Genomic DNA, 17,853 nt, shown 5'->3' on the forward strand with positions numbered 1-17,853 from the left:
AGAGAGGGACAAATTCAGCTTATATTGCTATGGTCTGGACTCCTTGATTAAGAATGTCCTATTTTCTTTCTAACATACACCTCTCTATCCAAAATTATCTGATGCACCATGATGGGGAAGTGAAATAGCTATTCTCTCCTGTTCCGCCTAAGACATCTGACTGAGGGGAAAAGGGGAAATATCTATGTGATACTGGAGAAGTCAGATCTCTTTTATTTCTTCATCGGTATGATGAAGGTTTTGAATTAAGACGTCTAAAATCTGCTCTAATCATCTATAAGAACATGTGTACTAAGGAGTGGGGAAAAGGTAAAAGTTTGTTTTAGAAGAAGAGGAAACATAATAGGGAGGTGTTATGTTCCTCTGAAAATTCATCAAATACACAGGTAGATCATGGACTAACATAAACTAGCATAACCAGGACGTAAGAATCTGCATGAAGTCTGGGAACAGATACACAAATGGAAAACTGATGGTGAGAGATAATTTTTATTGAACAAAACTTGGTGTTATTAAAACTGAGGGTTTTATCCTGAATCGTTTAGCCGGGGATTTAAATAACTACGAAGAAGGGCTCATGTGCATTGTTCTTGTTATGTTAAGAGGCAGTACGGACTGCAAATATAAAATACCAAAAGGGGGCTTGGAAAAATCTGTTAACAGAGAAGTATCAAAGAAAGGCGGTATTATCTCACCTTTCTGGTTCCAATATAACCTTCTTTGTTAGTTTGTAAACCAGACTTTTCTTTGACTTTCTGGCAAAAAAAAAAATTTAGGCAGGGTCTAAATGAATCCTATAACACGGTATTTATGAAACTTTGGGCTTCTGCTAAACTGATTAGACTAATTCATCCACGTGAGGATTACCTAAACAGAACAGAATGATAAGTGCTCCTCTTCTGCTATAGTCACTGATTAGTCTTCAAAAGTATGCAAGATGAGTTTCTGCGTTAAAAATCAAATGTATTTTTTTTCTAAGAGGATATTTTGCATTACTAAGGGTAATATAAATGTCATTCTGTAATATTTGGAGTATGGTAAAGGGAAAAGCAGATCCTGGGCCCTTTTTTCCTTCAGTACTTGGAATGTGGTATCATATCTAATTGACAGAAGGAATGTTAATAGTAGATTTCTTTTCCAACTAGATCGAAATAAAATAAAATCATTTTTCCTTGTGCTCTATACACATTTGTTTTCTCCATGAATTTGATTACACTTCATACAACTTTGGAGGATAAGATAAAATCTTACTTTCTGGTACATTCATTTCCCTTGCCTCCAAAATGATAACCTACTGCTGGAAAAATGACTGGATTTACAGGGAAATTGGATAATCTAATGTAAAGCAGTTAGGTTCTAGATCAATATTGTGTGAAATATCGCTTAAACACATGTTTCCCATTCTTTCTTTCATTGTTCTTAAGATGAGCCATAACAGTGGAGGGGAAAAATGCTTTAGATTAAACATATTGCACAATAGAAAGCATGAGAAATTTAAAAATAGTAAATAAAACAGCTGGAAAGGAAAATAACTTCAGATATGGTAAATAAATTTAAAAAAACATATCAGCGATGGTAAATAAAAATCGCTTGCAAAAAGCTGGGCAGCTTGAACATGGAAATACACACAGATTTTCCTTTGGGTATCTGAACAAACCAGCCCCCCTTGGACAAGTACACAGAGTGCCAATGTAGTCACCTCATGGGGAAATAAGACCATTTAGAACACATGGAAAAGAGTTGCCATGCTCCAAAATAGATCTTGGAAAGTTTATCATCTCTAAGTGAGTGAATAGGAAACTTGACCATTTTTAGACTAATTAAAATTCAATGTATTTTTGTTTGCCATTTTTAGACCACTTTTTTTTTTCCTCCACATCATTAAAACCATACATACCATGGGTTTCTGACTAATTTTCATGTAAGGAATCAAAATATAGTTTTGAAATTCTATTTAAAACCAGGTTGTGTTTTGCTTTTTTTAAAATTAGAAATTGCACCTTTAAAATAATAAAACAGATTAAGGTTTTGTATCTGACCCAATTTTTTATGAATGAGATGTCAACTTGGCAAAGCATAATTTCCCCTTCCTGTAAACCACAGGGCAGAGTGGAATACTATTAGCACGAGTATGGCCTATGACAGCTGCAAAGATAAAGCTTTAGAATAAGTAGGGAAAACCACAAATTCATTTCTTTAATTTTCTAAGAAAGAAGAGAGAAATCCATGGATCTGCTGTTGGAAAAAGTGCAAAGGTGAAAGATATTTTACATCATTTATTTATTCTTAAATTTTATTTTATTGAAGTATAGTTGATTTACAATGTTGCATTGACATTTTACAGCACAATAACAAAACTTTGGCTAGTAAGCTTTTAATATAAATGTATAATAAGAACATTTCTCTTTTAGGATTTACTTACACTCTGGAGCCAGACTTCCTTAGTTTCATTTCCAAATCTATCTTGGATTGGCTGTGTGTTCTTCCATAAGTTACTTACCTCTCTGTGCTTTAGTTTTTTCATTGTGTAAAAAGGATAATAATTGAACCTACCTGAGAGGATTGCTGTGAAAATTAAATATATCAATACCTATAAAAGACTTAGAACATTACTGGCGCATAGTAAGTGCTATGTAAGTGTTAGATATTTTTACCATTGTTACCATTATCATCATTGAAACATTTCAATAAACCTATTTTACATCCAAGTTTCCCTGAAGTTTTTAATAATATTTTTATTGAAAACTAAAAGTTACCCTTTGCTGTGAATCAGATGTTGATCAAAGTTTCACACTTGATTCTGTTTTATGTCCTGTCAGTCCCATCTAAGGAGAGATTTGAAAATAATAAAAAAGGCTCAACTGCCCCAAGCCACATTTGCATCAGTGTTTAAAATTCCTGTTATTATCTTAACTCTAAGAAGTGGCAAATTTCCCAAAGATTTTCAGCAGGATATTAAGAATTGGTATGACACAGAAGGGTCTGTGGCTACACAAAAAGGACAAGATTAAATGAATATATACTTTCATTTGTTACATAGATGTTTATCAAGTGCTGGAAATGAAAAAGAATCAACAGGACAGACGTCATGGAATTTATATTCTAATGCAGGTGACAGAAAAGAAATAGCAACCAAAAACAGATGACTATAAACTGTACTAACTATTATGAAGGAAACAAATAAGGAGGTGAGACAGAGAGATTAACAGGGCAACACATACTTTAGAAAGTGTGACTGACTGTGTTGGACCTCTTTGAGGTAGTGACATTTCAGCTAAGGGCTGAAGTAAGAGAAGCAGCCAGACATGTGAAAATGAGTGAAAGGGCATCCCAGACAGGGGGAAGAGCTCCTGCGAAGGGTGTGAAGAGGGAAAAATGTGCTTTGTTCCAGTGAACGGATGGAGATCAGTGAGGTGAACAGAGTGGTCCAGGTAGACGAGACCAGAGCAATAATGCTGTGACAGCCAGGTCACAGAGCCCTGGAGGCCATGGCCTGGGCTGTGGGAGCACCAGGGCAGGTGTGGTGGGAAGCCCGTAAGTGGTTGGGAACAGAGAGGAAATCTGCTCTGATTCACAATCTGGGAATCTACTTTGGATGCTGAGCAGAGAATGTGTAGGGGTGGGGTGTGAGAGCTAGTGAGTGGGCCAGCCAGGAGGCCATTGGAGTGGTTCCAGCAAGAGCTGTTTGTGGTTGGGCTACATTGCTACTTGTGGATAGGCAGCAAAATGGACTTCATTGCTTTTAATGTGCTTCCGTGAAAAGCTTCGAGTTCGGTAATTAAAGTCTATGTTGATTTGATAAAAAAACACACATCAGGAAATGGTACGTTCAAGAATTATCCACTGCATCATTGATAATGCAAATATTTTTTTCCTGAAGAGAGTAAGGGTTTATTCCACTCCTATACAATCGGAAGACGGCAGGGTTTGTAGGAATATGATAAAAGAAAAACAGTAGAAGTGGAGATTGTGGAAAGACTCAAACTGTGGGGCTTTTCCTTCCCAAAACAAGCTTCTGGAATATATGGGAATACTAGGTGTTTGGGAAACAGAGATGGGAGGGAGCTCCAGAAACAGCCTCAGCTTCTTATGCAGTGTAGGCTGGGACCACTCTCATTTATGTGTTTAACTCTCCATGTAGTCATCTATAAGGACAGTCATGCAAATATTTGTTGGCAAATGCTCATGACGCCCTGCAGCTTTGCAGATTCTTCAGGGAGAGCACTAGGCTTGGAGCCAGAAGGCTGGAGCCCTGTCATGGCAGTCCTGTCACCTGCTGGTGGGGAAATACATCATTTCTGCCTCAGTCTGCTCTTTAATAAAAACATTCAACCCCAGATCAATCATAAGGATAAAATATTAGTTAATGAGAGAATGTACGGCATTACTTCACAAAACTGCCTCTGTAACAAAATAAAACGCAGCTCAGTGAGACAACTTCCAGTGTTTGCTGACTCCAAGTGTCTGCTCCTCAAATTTGCCCAGATTATTATCATTTTTAGTAGCCAAGGAGAAATACTAAGTTTTTCCTTGACCTCCTATTCACTAAAATGATATATATAATTTGTAAGGATAGACATTTTCCTCATTGGATGCAATAAAATTATTTTCATTTTGAATGGGAAAAAAAGCAACCCAGTAAATTCTTTTTTTTGTTGTTGTTGTTGTTTTGTTTTGTTTTGGGTTTTTTTGTTTTTTTTCCTGAATTGGCCCTTGAGCAATGACGGTCACTTACCACTTTGCTGGGATTTTGCCTTAATGCCATTTTTACAGTCTATATGATGTTAAGAATGAAAAAGTGTTCTAATATTGTCCTGACCTTTTAGCCCTGTAGTGGGCCCAGGGAGTGAGGTGTTATAGCAATTTGCATTACTGTGCTCTCTGCGCCCCAAACTTCTTTGAATCTTGGGCTAAAGAGATCCTACCTCAATGTCTGGAAGGGCCGACATTTTCTGCACCCTTATGCTTGCAAGATTTCTGTGTCTCAGACTTAAGGTTAGTAACAAATAATTATGCTGAAGTTTGGATGAATTAATCTAAGAGTTAAGTTAATCTGAAATTTAAATTGGCAGCAGTGCACTTCACCTTTCCTTTTTTCCCTTGTTGGCAGAGTTGACTTTATGAAAACCCCGCTAGAGAGGAAATTTCCTCAAATGGCAGAGCTTTCCTTTAAAATGACTATTATCAAAGAGATATTTTTTTCCTAGTATAGTCCTGGGATAGGTGATGTTTTTTGGGGTCCAGGAAAGGATAAATATTGCTTTCATAGTTAGCTGACATCAAGTATTTGTTTACAATAAATTCATTTGTTTAGTTAATAGAAATAGATAGGCATCAGACATAAAGCCTAAATTCCTAGAAGAATGATATCATATTTCATGTTTTCACTGCTGTGCATGAAATTCCTGCTTATGTACATAGCTACCTAGAGTGTCCACTTGACATAAAACATGAACCTGGAGCACTGCAAGCTATTCCAAATTGCTGGGCTTTGGTTATTGGTAGAGCCACAGCTCCTATAACCTCAGTGAGAGGGAAAGCTGAGCTTAACACCTCAGACAGCCTTAAATGTCCTTTGAGCGGGGCTTCTAACTCCATCTGTTATTAAAGGCTCTGATCATTCAAGACAATTAATATATACACTATAATAAAAAAGATATTTAAGTCACCCTCAAAATGTCATTTGACTGCAGCATTGAATAAGCATAGTCTTTTGGCATCAGGCCAATGGGTTTGAGTTTCTGCTCTGCTACTTCTGAGATACTTGGCGAGCCACGTCAGCTTTCTCCATCTCTGCTTCCTCATCTATGAAATGGGATCGAAAATATTCCATAGGACTGTCATAAGCAGTGACTGAATATCACTGTATCCTGCACAGCTAGAGTTCAATGAATGGTAGCTGTTTTTTTTTGTTGTTGTTGTTGTTATTGTTTTAGTTACATCACCAAAGTCTAAAAGATATTAACTTGCTGATGATCAGTTATTCAAACAATTTACGATTAATTGCTTCCAGGACTCTGGTCCCTATTGGGAATACAAGAAGGAAAGTCTTATTTTTTTTCCTTCCTACGGAGGAATACATATCATTTAAGTAGCTTTAGCCTAGCGCAAGAAGCAGAGAAGTAGAGGTATGTATGTGCGATTAAGAAAGTGTAAAGAGGCCCGTGGGAAGTGGTTCTGCACATGCCTAAACAAAATGCTCTGATCTGAATATGTAAATTCTGTTTGAAGAGCTCGATAAAGAAAACAGAATTGGCCCTTTAAGTTAACACTGACTCAATCCTGAAATGAGTGTGGGTGCAAGAAGATTCCAGATGTGAATGGATTTGTGAGAGAAGGGGCTGGACTCTCTGGAGCAACAGTGAACTAATATCATAAAAGAGGAAAAAATTTAAGCCTCAATGTGGCAAAAATAATATCAGGGGAAAAAAGCACCACATTAATGACCATGTTTGGGTGAGTTTAACCCATTTCACTAAGAGAAGAGAAGGTCTCTTGTATGTGCTGGGTACCGGATAAATATGTGACTGTCCCTTTTAATCTAGTAGGGAAATGAGAAAAAGAAAACTTAGCAGATATCCACCTAAGAAAGGGAGAATAAAAACCCATAAGACAAATATAAATACAAAGTGGTATCATCTGTTATCCAAAATTGGTATATTTCACTTGAGAAGTTCACTTGTGCAAACTGTACAGAAATATTTTGGGAAATATTTGGATGCTGAAAAGACTGGGATTTCTAGATTATAATCCTTGAGCAGAGTGGTTTATAAAAAGCTTATTTTCCCCAATATCCTAGCGTAATAAAGAAATTAAGAGTTTATTTCAATGAGTGAATGACAAAAGGGAAGACTACTTTACACACACACACATGAGCACAGGTGTACACATACAGATGTGCACACACGGTAACTCTGGAAGCCCTAAGGAAAGAGATACTAGGATGTTATATTAAATCTTGGGAGAGACATTTTTTGAATGAAGACGTTCACTGAGGAAGTTATACATTTTCAGTAAAAATAATTTTTAAAAGCGAAAAAAAAAAAAAATCTTGCTTGGTAGCCGGGGAATTGGCCATCCGGGTAAGACTGAAAAAAGGAAGCAACGTTCAAATTAAACTATAGGGGATCATCATAAGATTTCAAAAAGGGGAGATAAAGTAAGGAGAGCATATCAAATTGAAATTATTGGGTACACATAGTGTCCCTATCTCCTCACTTCCTGCCCTTAGTTAAATTCAGCTGCGATCTCTCAATCCTTATCCCACTAGCTGTATTTGCATCATTCTGCTTAGGCGCCCACTTTCTCCTCCCTGGCTCCCATGATACGGCTTTCTCTTGTGTTTCTTCCTTTCATCTAGCCTTTCATTTCTGTCTTTTTTAGGGCAGGTTCATTTTCTACTGTTCCTTAAAAAAATTGGCTTTTCCAAAGGTTCTGTCTTCGATTTTTTTCTTTTCTCTTGATTTTTTTTGTCTGCTTTTCTTTCCCTTTTCTTTCTTTTCTTTTTTATTTCTCTATAGGTAATACCCTCCATTCCTAAACCATCAGCTGGAATAGATATACTAATGTCTCCCAAATATCTAGTACAGAATTCTCTCGAGACACAAATTTCAGTCTTTCAGACATTGCCACATGGATAAGCAAATGTATCATGTTTCAAATAAAATTCTTTATCTTCCTTCCCCAAAATATTACTTGTCCTATGTGAATGACTTCCATCTCTCTTATTATCTGTGAAAGAAACTTGGAAGTGATCACAGCATCGCTCATTTCCTTTGTTCAACCCACCTCAAATTTCTGTCATTCACCAACTACCCCTATATACCCCTATAATCTCCTGACTCTTTTCTTTCCTTTTGTATCTCCAACAAGGTGACTCTAATCATTTCTTCCCTCTGTTACTGCTATAAGGTATTTTGATTCGTCCTGCCAAGGTTGGCTGAGATACCGGTCAAGAAGAGGCTCCTGTGCCGGCTGTGTTAAAGGGTTTGCATTTCATCATGAGAGAGTTAAAACCAGGGACTTAAATAATCAGATCTGCCATTCTGGTAGATCAGTCTGGTTGAAAGATAGGAAAAATATTAGAATGAAAGGGGGATAGATACAAATTAATGAAGCCAGGAGTCTTATTGCTCTGATTCTGGGCTGGCTCAGCTAGCCTATCTCATCAGAGCTGGTCCCATGGCCCCATGCCATTGCCCAGTATCGCATGATACCTCCACGGTACCTCTGGATACCTGGGGCTTCTGAAAATCACCATGTTGTTTCAAGCTTTCAGGGCTTTTTGTGGTCTGGTGTTCTGCCTATAACATACCTCATGTCTTCCCTTCCTTATCTGGCTCATTCTGTTTTGTCATTTCAATGCTGAATCATGCCAATGCTGAATCATGTCCCCTTTAGGGTCACCTTCCTTGGAAAGCTTCGTTGGTGTCCAGCTCGGTGCTGTTTCCCCCTGCTTCCAAAGCACTGATGGCATTTCTCTAGTGGAGTACTTACCACACGGGTTTGTAATTGTCTGTTGGTTTGTCTGTCTCCTTTAGTCCTCATGAGGCCGGAAGTTATAATTTGTCAAATATCCCCTGACTAGTACATAATAGGCATTTAATAAACATTTATTGAATTTTAACATATGAACAAAGCTATAAGGATGATAATTTTTTGGATGCGTTACAGGGGAATGATTAATACCTTTTGAAGGATGGAGGAAGGTAAGATCGGAAATGCGAGATCCTGAACTACCAGACAAATAAAATGTAGGGGCTTGGTTGCAGGAAGAAACCAAAATCAAAGCAAAGTGGCTCCACGACTGAACCATTGATATAAAGGGTCCCCCTTCTCACATACCCCAATTCTGAGGCAATATAATATAAACTGGAGTTGCTAGTGCAAGGGTTGAAAATGAAGCCCGGATGGGAGTCAGTTTTGGTGGCATCACTACGGCTTCGGTACTGGAATTAGGGAGCTGTGGCAGTTTTTTTGCTTGGCTTAAATAGAAAAGATAAAATGAAGTTGTATCATGACACCTCTTCAATGCTAGGCTGAAGAGTGATTCTAAGTCTTGCTGTCCGTCCTTGGGTAATGACTGAATAATTATGAATCAAGGTGAAAAAACGGGACTTTAGAAGACAAATCTGACCATGTTGTGTAACACCAAATGCATCGCAGAGGGACTAAATGTGACTGAATATTAAGAGACTATTTAAGCATTTTGTTAAAGGTAATAAAAGCTTCAATTAGGGGATGGCAGTGAAACTATGAAGAAAAATGTGACATCCATGGGAAAAATTGGGATTAGCCTGGAGTCTTGATAAGAGAAAAGAAAGATATACATTTGCAAGCAGGAATTTTAATGAAATAGAATGGTTAAATATTGATTACAAAAACAGAAACTATTTCATGGGGCCAGGTATTTTATGTCTTTGAGAAAGAGCTTAAATTCATATGCTACTTTTAATAAAGAGAGGCTTGTCATTTGGACAAAGACATAATCTTACACCTCAGGTATCCAGGGGTATCCGGGGTTATCATGCGATATGCAAAGGCATGGAGCCGCCGTTTGGTGGGAGAATCACTGCCCCTCGATCCGATACAGGGTTGCCGAGCCAGCTCATATTTGAGACATTTAACTGTACTCCTTGATCCACTCTTCCTACACTAAATTTATTTTGCTTTAAAAATGAACAAACAAAACAAAACTGCACTCCAATCAGACAACTCTCTTTTCAGAAAAACAATTCAAGAAAATTGTACTTGTGAATATTGAGGAATAGAGTCCGACGACGACATTTTCTATCAATTCTTCCCCTCCAAATTCTTCACTTCTAAAATAAAAATTTTAGAGACCTAAAACCTCTGCATATTACCAGTCATCTAAACTCATAAAGCCAAGTCAGAAACATATGTTAGTATTTTTTCCTGGGTTTTGATAGAATTGAAAACAATACCATTGTGACAATACAAAATATTATCACTTGGCTTGGTTTTGTAATACTCATGATATGGACCTCTGGAAGATCATATTAACATCAAGAAAGTACACAGTTGTCACGTAAAATAATGCTTTCAATGATAATTAAAATGGAATAAAATTTCATACCTGAGTGGAATATTACTTGTGTATTGGTCATCCTCTATTAGATGCAAAATCTTTGAGGATAGAGACATATCATATTTGTCTATGTATCTTCAGGCTTAATGCAATGCTTGGCACATTATAAATAATCACAAAAATTTTTTGAATAGATGACATTTAAAAAATATAACACTTACATAGAAACTACTATGCACCAGACATCTACCCCAATGATTTACAAATATTAATTTAATACTCATTAGAAAAACTCCCTTTTATAAAGGAAATTAAGACACACAGAGGTTAGATTATTTGTCCAAAATCATACAACTTCTTAGAAGGTGATGGAGTCGGGTATGAAACCCAAGCAGAGCCGTGCCAGAATCGGTGGCTCTTAATCAATACTGCTTTGCAAAAAAAATGCTGTCTTTAAATTTAAAATATTTGTATATACATATATGTATAAAAATATATATTTTATTATAGCATTGAACTTAGAATAAGAAGACCAGGGTTCAAATACGCATTAGATTTACTTGGTTTGCAGCTTTAAGCATGTTCATTAACCTAATGGGTCCTTAATTTCCTCATATATGAAATCAGAGTAGAAGCTGGCACCTCGCTAAGCTATTGTGGGCTTTAAAGGAAATAATTTATGTGAAAATACCAGAACATATTCAGCACCCGGGATATGTTATTTGGTGTGCCAAGGAGTATGGTACTATTTTCTTCTCTCCTTTCAAAAGGGTATATATATTTGCACATTACACATCATATAGGTCTTAGCAAAATGAGACCAAATTCTGTGTTTCATAAAGCATTGTTTCCAACATCTCTTAAAGTTAGAGTAAATTCACTAGAGCATTCTCTGGACAGTCAGATAAGCTTCAAACTCAATAGCTTGTTTTCTAGAAAAAAAAATTTCTTTCCCGGAAACTGTTACGGTAAACATCTACCATTAAGGGAAACAAATCTCTTTCTTCTAATTGGGATAATAAATTATAAATATTTTCTTTAAGATAAAAAAGATTAGACTGACAATAGAACATACAGCATTTATGTTCCAAGACCCTCCAATATTAACGAGCTCTATCACGTCAAAAAAAAAAAAAAAAAGTAAAAATGTAGACCCGTCCCTCAGATATTCTGACTTAGTTTTGGGTAGGGTCCAATATTTTTTTTAATGTTCTCCCATTGGTTCTAATTTGCAGCCCGAACATTGGTTTGGGTTATCAATGAAAATACCACGTCTCCTGTTTCTATTTTGTTTTTACTCTAATAAAAAACAGCAGATAATATCTTCATTCCTTTCAACATTGAAGGAATCTGAGAAGTTCACCAAGAACAGAGTTTTCTTCAACTCCGAGCATCAACTTAGACCACAACTGTAAGTTTTCTGTGTTCTTGTCAATAAGTTATAATGAGGATTTCATGTTTACTATACTTGATATGTTGGTGTGGTCAATAAATAACCTTAGAGTATTTTACAATGACTATTACTTTTGTGGCTGTAGTTCCTGAAATTAACTATAGAATAGAGGCATAAAATCAAAGCAAATCCCGGCCAATGGATGTTTTGAGCTATGTTAAAATATTGAGTAGAAATAAATGCCCACTGAGAATACTGACTTAAACTGCAAAGATGTTTTGCAAATCTAATCACCCTAGATCCTCTCATAATGCTAGCATGGAACACCCAGAAATTCTGACTTTTTAAAGCTGAGTTCTAACTGGACACATAGTAGGTTAGTAACATGATATTACAAATGATAAATCCCACAACACTAGATGCATTCCTACTTTGTCTCTGATGGCACATCAAGGTTGCCTCAAAGTATCAACTATTTGCTTTTCTATTATCATTTAAAACACACTCCAACTTGGACACTCTGCTACTTACAGATTAGTTGCAGAAACTATAGGGTCACACTTTGGTTTATTTTGAACATTTCAATTTCAATCACCCAACAATTTCGACAAATAGCCTTGAACAGATGATTTGGTTCAGGTTAACTACGGCCGTTAGGGTCTCCTGAACATCAGCAATGGAACACTGCCTTCTAGTCTTGAATGTACTATGTAATACCAGCTTAAAGCTTTTAGATAGAGCTTTTCTTAGGTAGATCTGCAAAATAAAGTCTAAATAATGGGTTAAAAATCTAATTGGATTGTTGATTTTTGACTCTGACTGGATTTCCTTGGACCTCAAGGAAAATGAATGTTTAGGGAAGGAGAACTAATTTGTGAGAGCTTTTCATGATGTCTTTCACCCAGGCTTGGGAAGAGCATCATGAAAAAAGAGTACCCTTTTGGAAACTACGCACACAACATATTTTTCCTAATAGGTGTGAAGAATGGCTGCTATGCATAAATGATTGTTGGAAAATAATTCTCTGTAAAACATGACTTAAGAAGCAACTCCATTCACCACTGTACTCATTTCCAATATCTAGAACAACTGTGACACATCACATAGATGCCGATATTATCTGTTTATGAGTTAATAAATACCTTTTAGAAAAAATCCACAATTTTCAGTGTCTAATTTTCATACCCAGGAAGCAGGAGAATAAAACTTTTGGAGGAAAATTTATATTAACGGCAAGTAAAACTCACACAAAATCCTAGGATTTGTCAATATGAAACCCTAAGTTTTAGTACCTTCCTAGACAACGAGCTTTTCTTTAATCAATGTTAAGGTGAGGTGACTGAGACTAAGTCGACCCTAATCAGAACCTGAAACATCACAATCAAAGTGCAGTTTTGTCATCAAAAAAACAAGGTATCTGGCGCATCTCCACTGTTAACCATCCCCTAGAGAACATCCTAAATCTTAAAGCCCAGCTCATTCCAAGACCCTCCTTACCTGGAGCAGTCTCACTGGGCTGCCGGGCACAGCTCAGTGGAAGCGAAGGTCATTCGCAGGTGGTGGCTCCAGAGACTCAGGAACTCAGGCTCCAGCGCGCATCTCCTGGATTGGAGATTCCAGCCCCTGGGCGAGGTGCGGACGGCGCGCACCTCTCCAGCCCAGGAAGGTCCGAGAAAGGCGCGGCGCAGCCCTCCCAGGGTCTGGGGGGCTGGCCGTCCTAGTGAAGAGCAAAGTACATTAGTCCGGAGCGCTCCCTCTCCTGCCCTTCTCCCGATTTCCTGACACTCTAATTCTGCCTTAAGTGATCATTTACACCTAGCCCCAGCTAGTATATAGGCTAAAAGGCAAGGGCTTCATCCCCATGCTTGATTCCCACCTCCCCAAAGTCCAAGAGGCTCACCTTCCCGGCGCCTTCCTTCCCAGCTGTGAGCTCTGCGCAAACTTCTCCCGACTTAAGTCTTCTCCTGCCCGCTCCCCCGCCCCTCCCTGCCCGCTCTCCCTCCTCCCGGGCAGCAGAGGAGGTGGCAGCGGAATTGATGAGCGCCAGCCCCCCCGCCCCCGAACTCTCCCGCCCCCGTCAGCCCGCTCCTGTCCCTGGAGAGGGAGGGGGAGCAGGAGAGCTCTGAGCGCCTACGCGCCAGCCCCTCTCGCCCTGGCCCGCGAGTGGGGCTGCACCCGCACGGCTGCCTAGCTCGAGTCCCCGCGGGGGCTCACCCCACGAGACCCCAAGAGTAAAAAGCGGCGTAAACACGAGAAGCAGGAGAGGGACCCGAGTTAGACCTTGGGGAGGGGGTGACAGTCTGGGCTGGGGGATTCATAGTGTACAGGGAGATAGCTTTCTAGGAGCCTTGTCCCCCTCCCCAGAGGACGCAAATTCCGGAGGGAGGTGAGTTTCCAAAAGAACCCACCCCTAGAGACCGTGCCACCCCGGCTCCTTCAGCCGCTGCTTGGGGGACAGCACCACCTGGGAGCCTGTGGAGAGGGTCTCCAGTGGGCGAGGTGGTGAAAGTGAGATGGAGATGGGTGGGAAAACGTTTGTCTAGGAACTGGGGTGCCGAGAGAAAGCAAGGGAAGGAGCTGGGAGGCAGGAGGTAAGAAGAGGGGCTGGGGGGTCCGCAAAGTGTTGCCAGAGCGTTCAGAGTTGGGCAGCTGTCTGGGGCTGGAGGCGCAGACTGGATTGAGGGGAACAGCTCCCTTCATGTAGGGGCTGCTGGTGGGCACAGTAGCCTACGACGGGGAGTGAGCACAGTGAGGAGGTGAGGAAGACGGGGGTCTCGAGTGCCTCTCCCCCACTAAAGCCATTGATGCCAGGAGGAGCCCGGGACAATCTGATTCCGGGCAGGGCGCTACTCCTGCCGGCTGGAGCGCTCTGGAAGGCGGGCAAGTTGGTTCCAAGGACGCACAGCCCTCAACATCCTTTAGCCCACCGCTGGATAGAGCAAGGCAGCAGCGGACACTTTTTTTCCTAACTCTGTTCAAGGGACTTTGGGCTAAGAGAGCAACATCTCGCCGTGTCCCGAGACTGAGACTGCAAGGTGGTCGTGGACCGTCCAGGTTACCAACACTGTTTACTCAGCAAAAGAAATAAAGGCAACAGCAACCAAATAGGACGGGAAGAAAGCCAGACAACAACACAGAACACTTTCCGGGGCAGTCCGAGTTTCTCCTAAGCACTCAGACGACAGAGGTGCCCTGTGAATGGGACGGCAACCTACACCCATCCGTTCTGTGATCCCTGCCCTGGAGAGATTGCACTAGGCAAAAGGTGCGTGTGTTTCTGTCCTATTTTGAACTCCCATTTCTCACCCTAAGGGGACTTTAGGGACACCTAAATCATGTGATTGGGGGCTTTCATGGGACAGGGTCCGGGGACAGATTGGTTCTCCAACCAGACCTTATTAGGGGTTTTGTTTTTCAGGCTCTTTCTCCCCTCCTCGCTCCCCCCCCTTCCCTGCCACCTCCAGTCTGGTGACCCAGAGGGCTGTGTGTGAGTCACCATGCATTCAAACCCTACAGCACCGCCCCACTGCAAGAGAATATTCTACAGTCCCTTGATTCTGGGGATCTAAGTAGGAATGATGTATTTAGCTGTAAAAAAAAAAATGTGACTAGGAAAGGTAGCAGGGCAATTGGGAGAGGAATTTTGCAAATTAACACACATACACAGTAATGCAAACAAAACCTGTACAAGAACTCTTCTGAGTTCAAGACATAAATATGAATATTCACTCTGTGCTTTGACATTGTCCTGGGTTCAGTAGTTCCCTTCTTTCCAGCAGCTGCTGATCGGCCAACACCTGATCATGCCCTCCCATAAGAACTCTCTTACATAACATTCATTACCCTCTTTTGGTGTAAACAAGCAGAGAATTATTAAAGTTGTTTGAATATCTCTTATGGTCAACTTCCGGGGGCCAAGCATTGAGAATTTCCCTGTTGTAGCCAAATCATGGCAATAACATTGAATCAGGGAGGGTCTTTTGCCGAGTGGAGGGTATTGTTGTTCTCTGCATTCTGTTGATCGAGGAAGCACAGGGAGATCTTTCTGTTGAAGGTTAATCCTAGGGCATCCTACATCGCTTATTGACAGCTGGCATTCTGAGAGGAGGATGGGGCTTGGGTCCATGAAGCTACTGAAGGTGTATGGGACCACAACCCTTAACCATAACTTAGACAAAGCAAAAGTCTAAACATTAGTGAGAAAGATGGCATGGGGGTATTATAAACCTTAAACTGTGTGTTGTATAAGTGTAAAAGAAAGATCCAGACAAATTAAGGTGTTATTTCTGTTAGAGACAATATTGGAGAAAGAAAAAAAAAGCGGGGGGGGGAGGGTTCCCTGCAGGCAGAAGATTTCAGGGAAGACGACATGGGAGAAGTGGAATCAAAGATCAGGCTCTGGGGTCTCTCAAGAGGATAAAATTGACTCTGTCAGCCACGGATGTTTTTTGAACACCAAAAGGGGTTACACCTGTTAGAAACACTTGGAATGTACAGAAATTTAACTCTACTGCTGTCTTAACACTATCAAAATATTTTCCACGTAGATACAGTGTTGTAGATCCTTAGAGAGTGGGTATTACCTGGGGATGATCTATTAAGAGGACTTGACAGTGTTTTTGGAAATGCCGTGAGGCCACTTCTGGGTTCTGAAACCAATTTAGAGGGCACAAGCTACATTTAAAAAAATAAGGTGAAACAGATAGAAAATATAGAGTTCATCTCCTGTGACAAGGGTGAGCATGGTTTCCTGAAACTTGTGTCTCTTCTTTATACTTATGTATGTACTGAGATACAAAGTAAAATATATTTCTTTCTGGGACTCAACAAACAAAAGTTTCTTAAGGTACTTGTTTGTAATAAGCCACACTTCGAATAAGAATACCTTATATCTGCAAGTAAGCCTGAAAATGAAATTAGTTCACATCAAAGGGGCATTCAGGAAATAAGCATCTTAAAATGTGATAGATACATTTTTGAAATTTTCTCTGATTACTTATGACTTTTAAATTCTCTGTCTTTAGGAGATTTTGCCCTTTCCTTCTGTCCCTTTTCCTCTTAAAAAAAAAAAAAAAAAAAAAAAAAAAAAGAGAAAGAGAGAGAGAGGCCCTGTGACTTCTCTATCTTGTCTCTCCAGAAGAAGGTTTACTTGTCGGCAAAACTAAGATTTGGACCATATTACTTTAATGCCATTTATGGTTCTAGATTCCAGTGACTTTTCCATAAAATCATGAAATTTTTGAATTGCAGTGAGTGCAAGGTAGATTGACGTTTTTTTTAAAACTAACTCTACTAAGGCTTGTTCTTGTTAAATATAATAATGTAAGGGAAGGTCATATTTTGGAGGGAAAATGGGATGGGAAAAGTCATGCATTTACAAATGTATGCATTTTGATATATTTGGAGGAAAAAATCCTCTAACAGGATAAGTGGATTCAAGTTTGTTCTCTTTTGAAAAGAGATTTAGAGAAAAGATTTCTGGTTTCTCTCCGAACCCAGTCCCCAGCTTTAGTTAACTCCTCAATCAGCAAAGTTTTCCTTCCATTGAAACATAGCTCAATCCTTCATACACAGGTGTTGGCAATTCAATGCATATTTAATATTACCTTATGTCATAATACACTGGCTTATCCACCTACAGGGGCGGCAGAGGGGGGAGGCCAAAATAAAATATGTAGTCCCTACCCTGAAAGAACCCACAATCTATTTGAGGACATTTGTTTCTTCCTCTTTTAGCCTCCTTCCAGATAGACAACAGCTGGTGATTATCCTTTATATAATTACCAATCACAGCTTTATAGACCTCATCATGACAGAGAGAATAATATTTCACCTTGGTGAAAAAGAAATGTTTTCTTTTTGAAAATCAGAACTTCTACTCGATAGATCAAGCCCTCTCGAGGGTAGACTCCTGCTTGGATTTTTCTGCCTCTTTTCCAGAAATAGGAGCTGAGCCGATGAACTTGTGTCTCTTCTTTCTTCATCCTTCTGAGGGTATAACACAGTTGTGTTCCTCTGCAGAAGGTGTCTCCTGGCAGGGGGAGAACAAATTTCACTTAAACTAGGAAGTGTCTTTCCAGATTGTGCTTATACCTTCACTTGGCTTAAGTGTTAACTTTATGAATAAATAACTCAGGTTTGGAGGGGATGCTAGAGGCATACACCAGTAGATAGCAAGGAAAACTACTTCCTCCATCACTGATAAACCTGGGACGTGCCCAGATATTTCCTAGCTTAGAGTGCATTCTAGAGAGGAATTCAGGATCTAGGAGAAAAACTGCAAAGGCACATCATGCATGCATGTATTTATAAATTCAGTTAATAAATAATGAATAATTGAGTTAAAGATATTTACATTCTAGTAGGAAGATGGAGATATGTAATAAATTAAGAAGTGAGTTGTCGACTTCAG

General features: G+C 39.5%; 2 protein-coding genes across 4 annotated transcripts in view; one reads left to right on the top strand and one right to left on the bottom strand.

The window, feature by feature from the left end:
• The window catches only part of CALCR (calcitonin receptor), a 123,643-nt gene extending 110,193 nt beyond the window's left edge, over nt 1-13,450 (bottom strand). Inside the window, exons 1-2 of one of the 2 annotated variants that reach the window (XM_021102242.1) lie at nt 13,342-13,450; nt 12,939-13,158 (exon numbers count right to left, since the gene is read on the bottom strand). The gene's annotated coding sequence lies outside the window, so the exon portion shown is untranslated. Of the gene's footprint in view, nt 1-12,938; nt 13,161-13,341 lie in introns of those variants that run through there. The other variant, NM_214354.2, reaches the window with a different exon arrangement.
• GNGT1 (G protein subunit gamma transducin 1) overlaps nt 13,581-17,853 on the top strand; it is a 314,100-nt gene continuing 309,827 nt past the window's right edge. For both annotated transcript variants that reach the window (XM_005667610.3, XM_005667611.3), the window contains exon 1: nt 13,581-14,706. The gene's annotated coding sequence lies outside the window, so the exon portion shown is untranslated. The remainder of the gene's footprint in view (nt 14,707-17,853) is intronic.

Source organism: Sus scrofa, chromosome 9 (genome assembly GCF_000003025.6).
Source record: "Sus scrofa isolate TJ Tabasco breed Duroc chromosome 9, Sscrofa11.1, whole genome shotgun sequence".
In the NCBI taxonomy this organism is placed as follows: Eukaryota; Metazoa; Chordata; class Mammalia; order Artiodactyla; family Suidae; genus Sus; species Sus scrofa.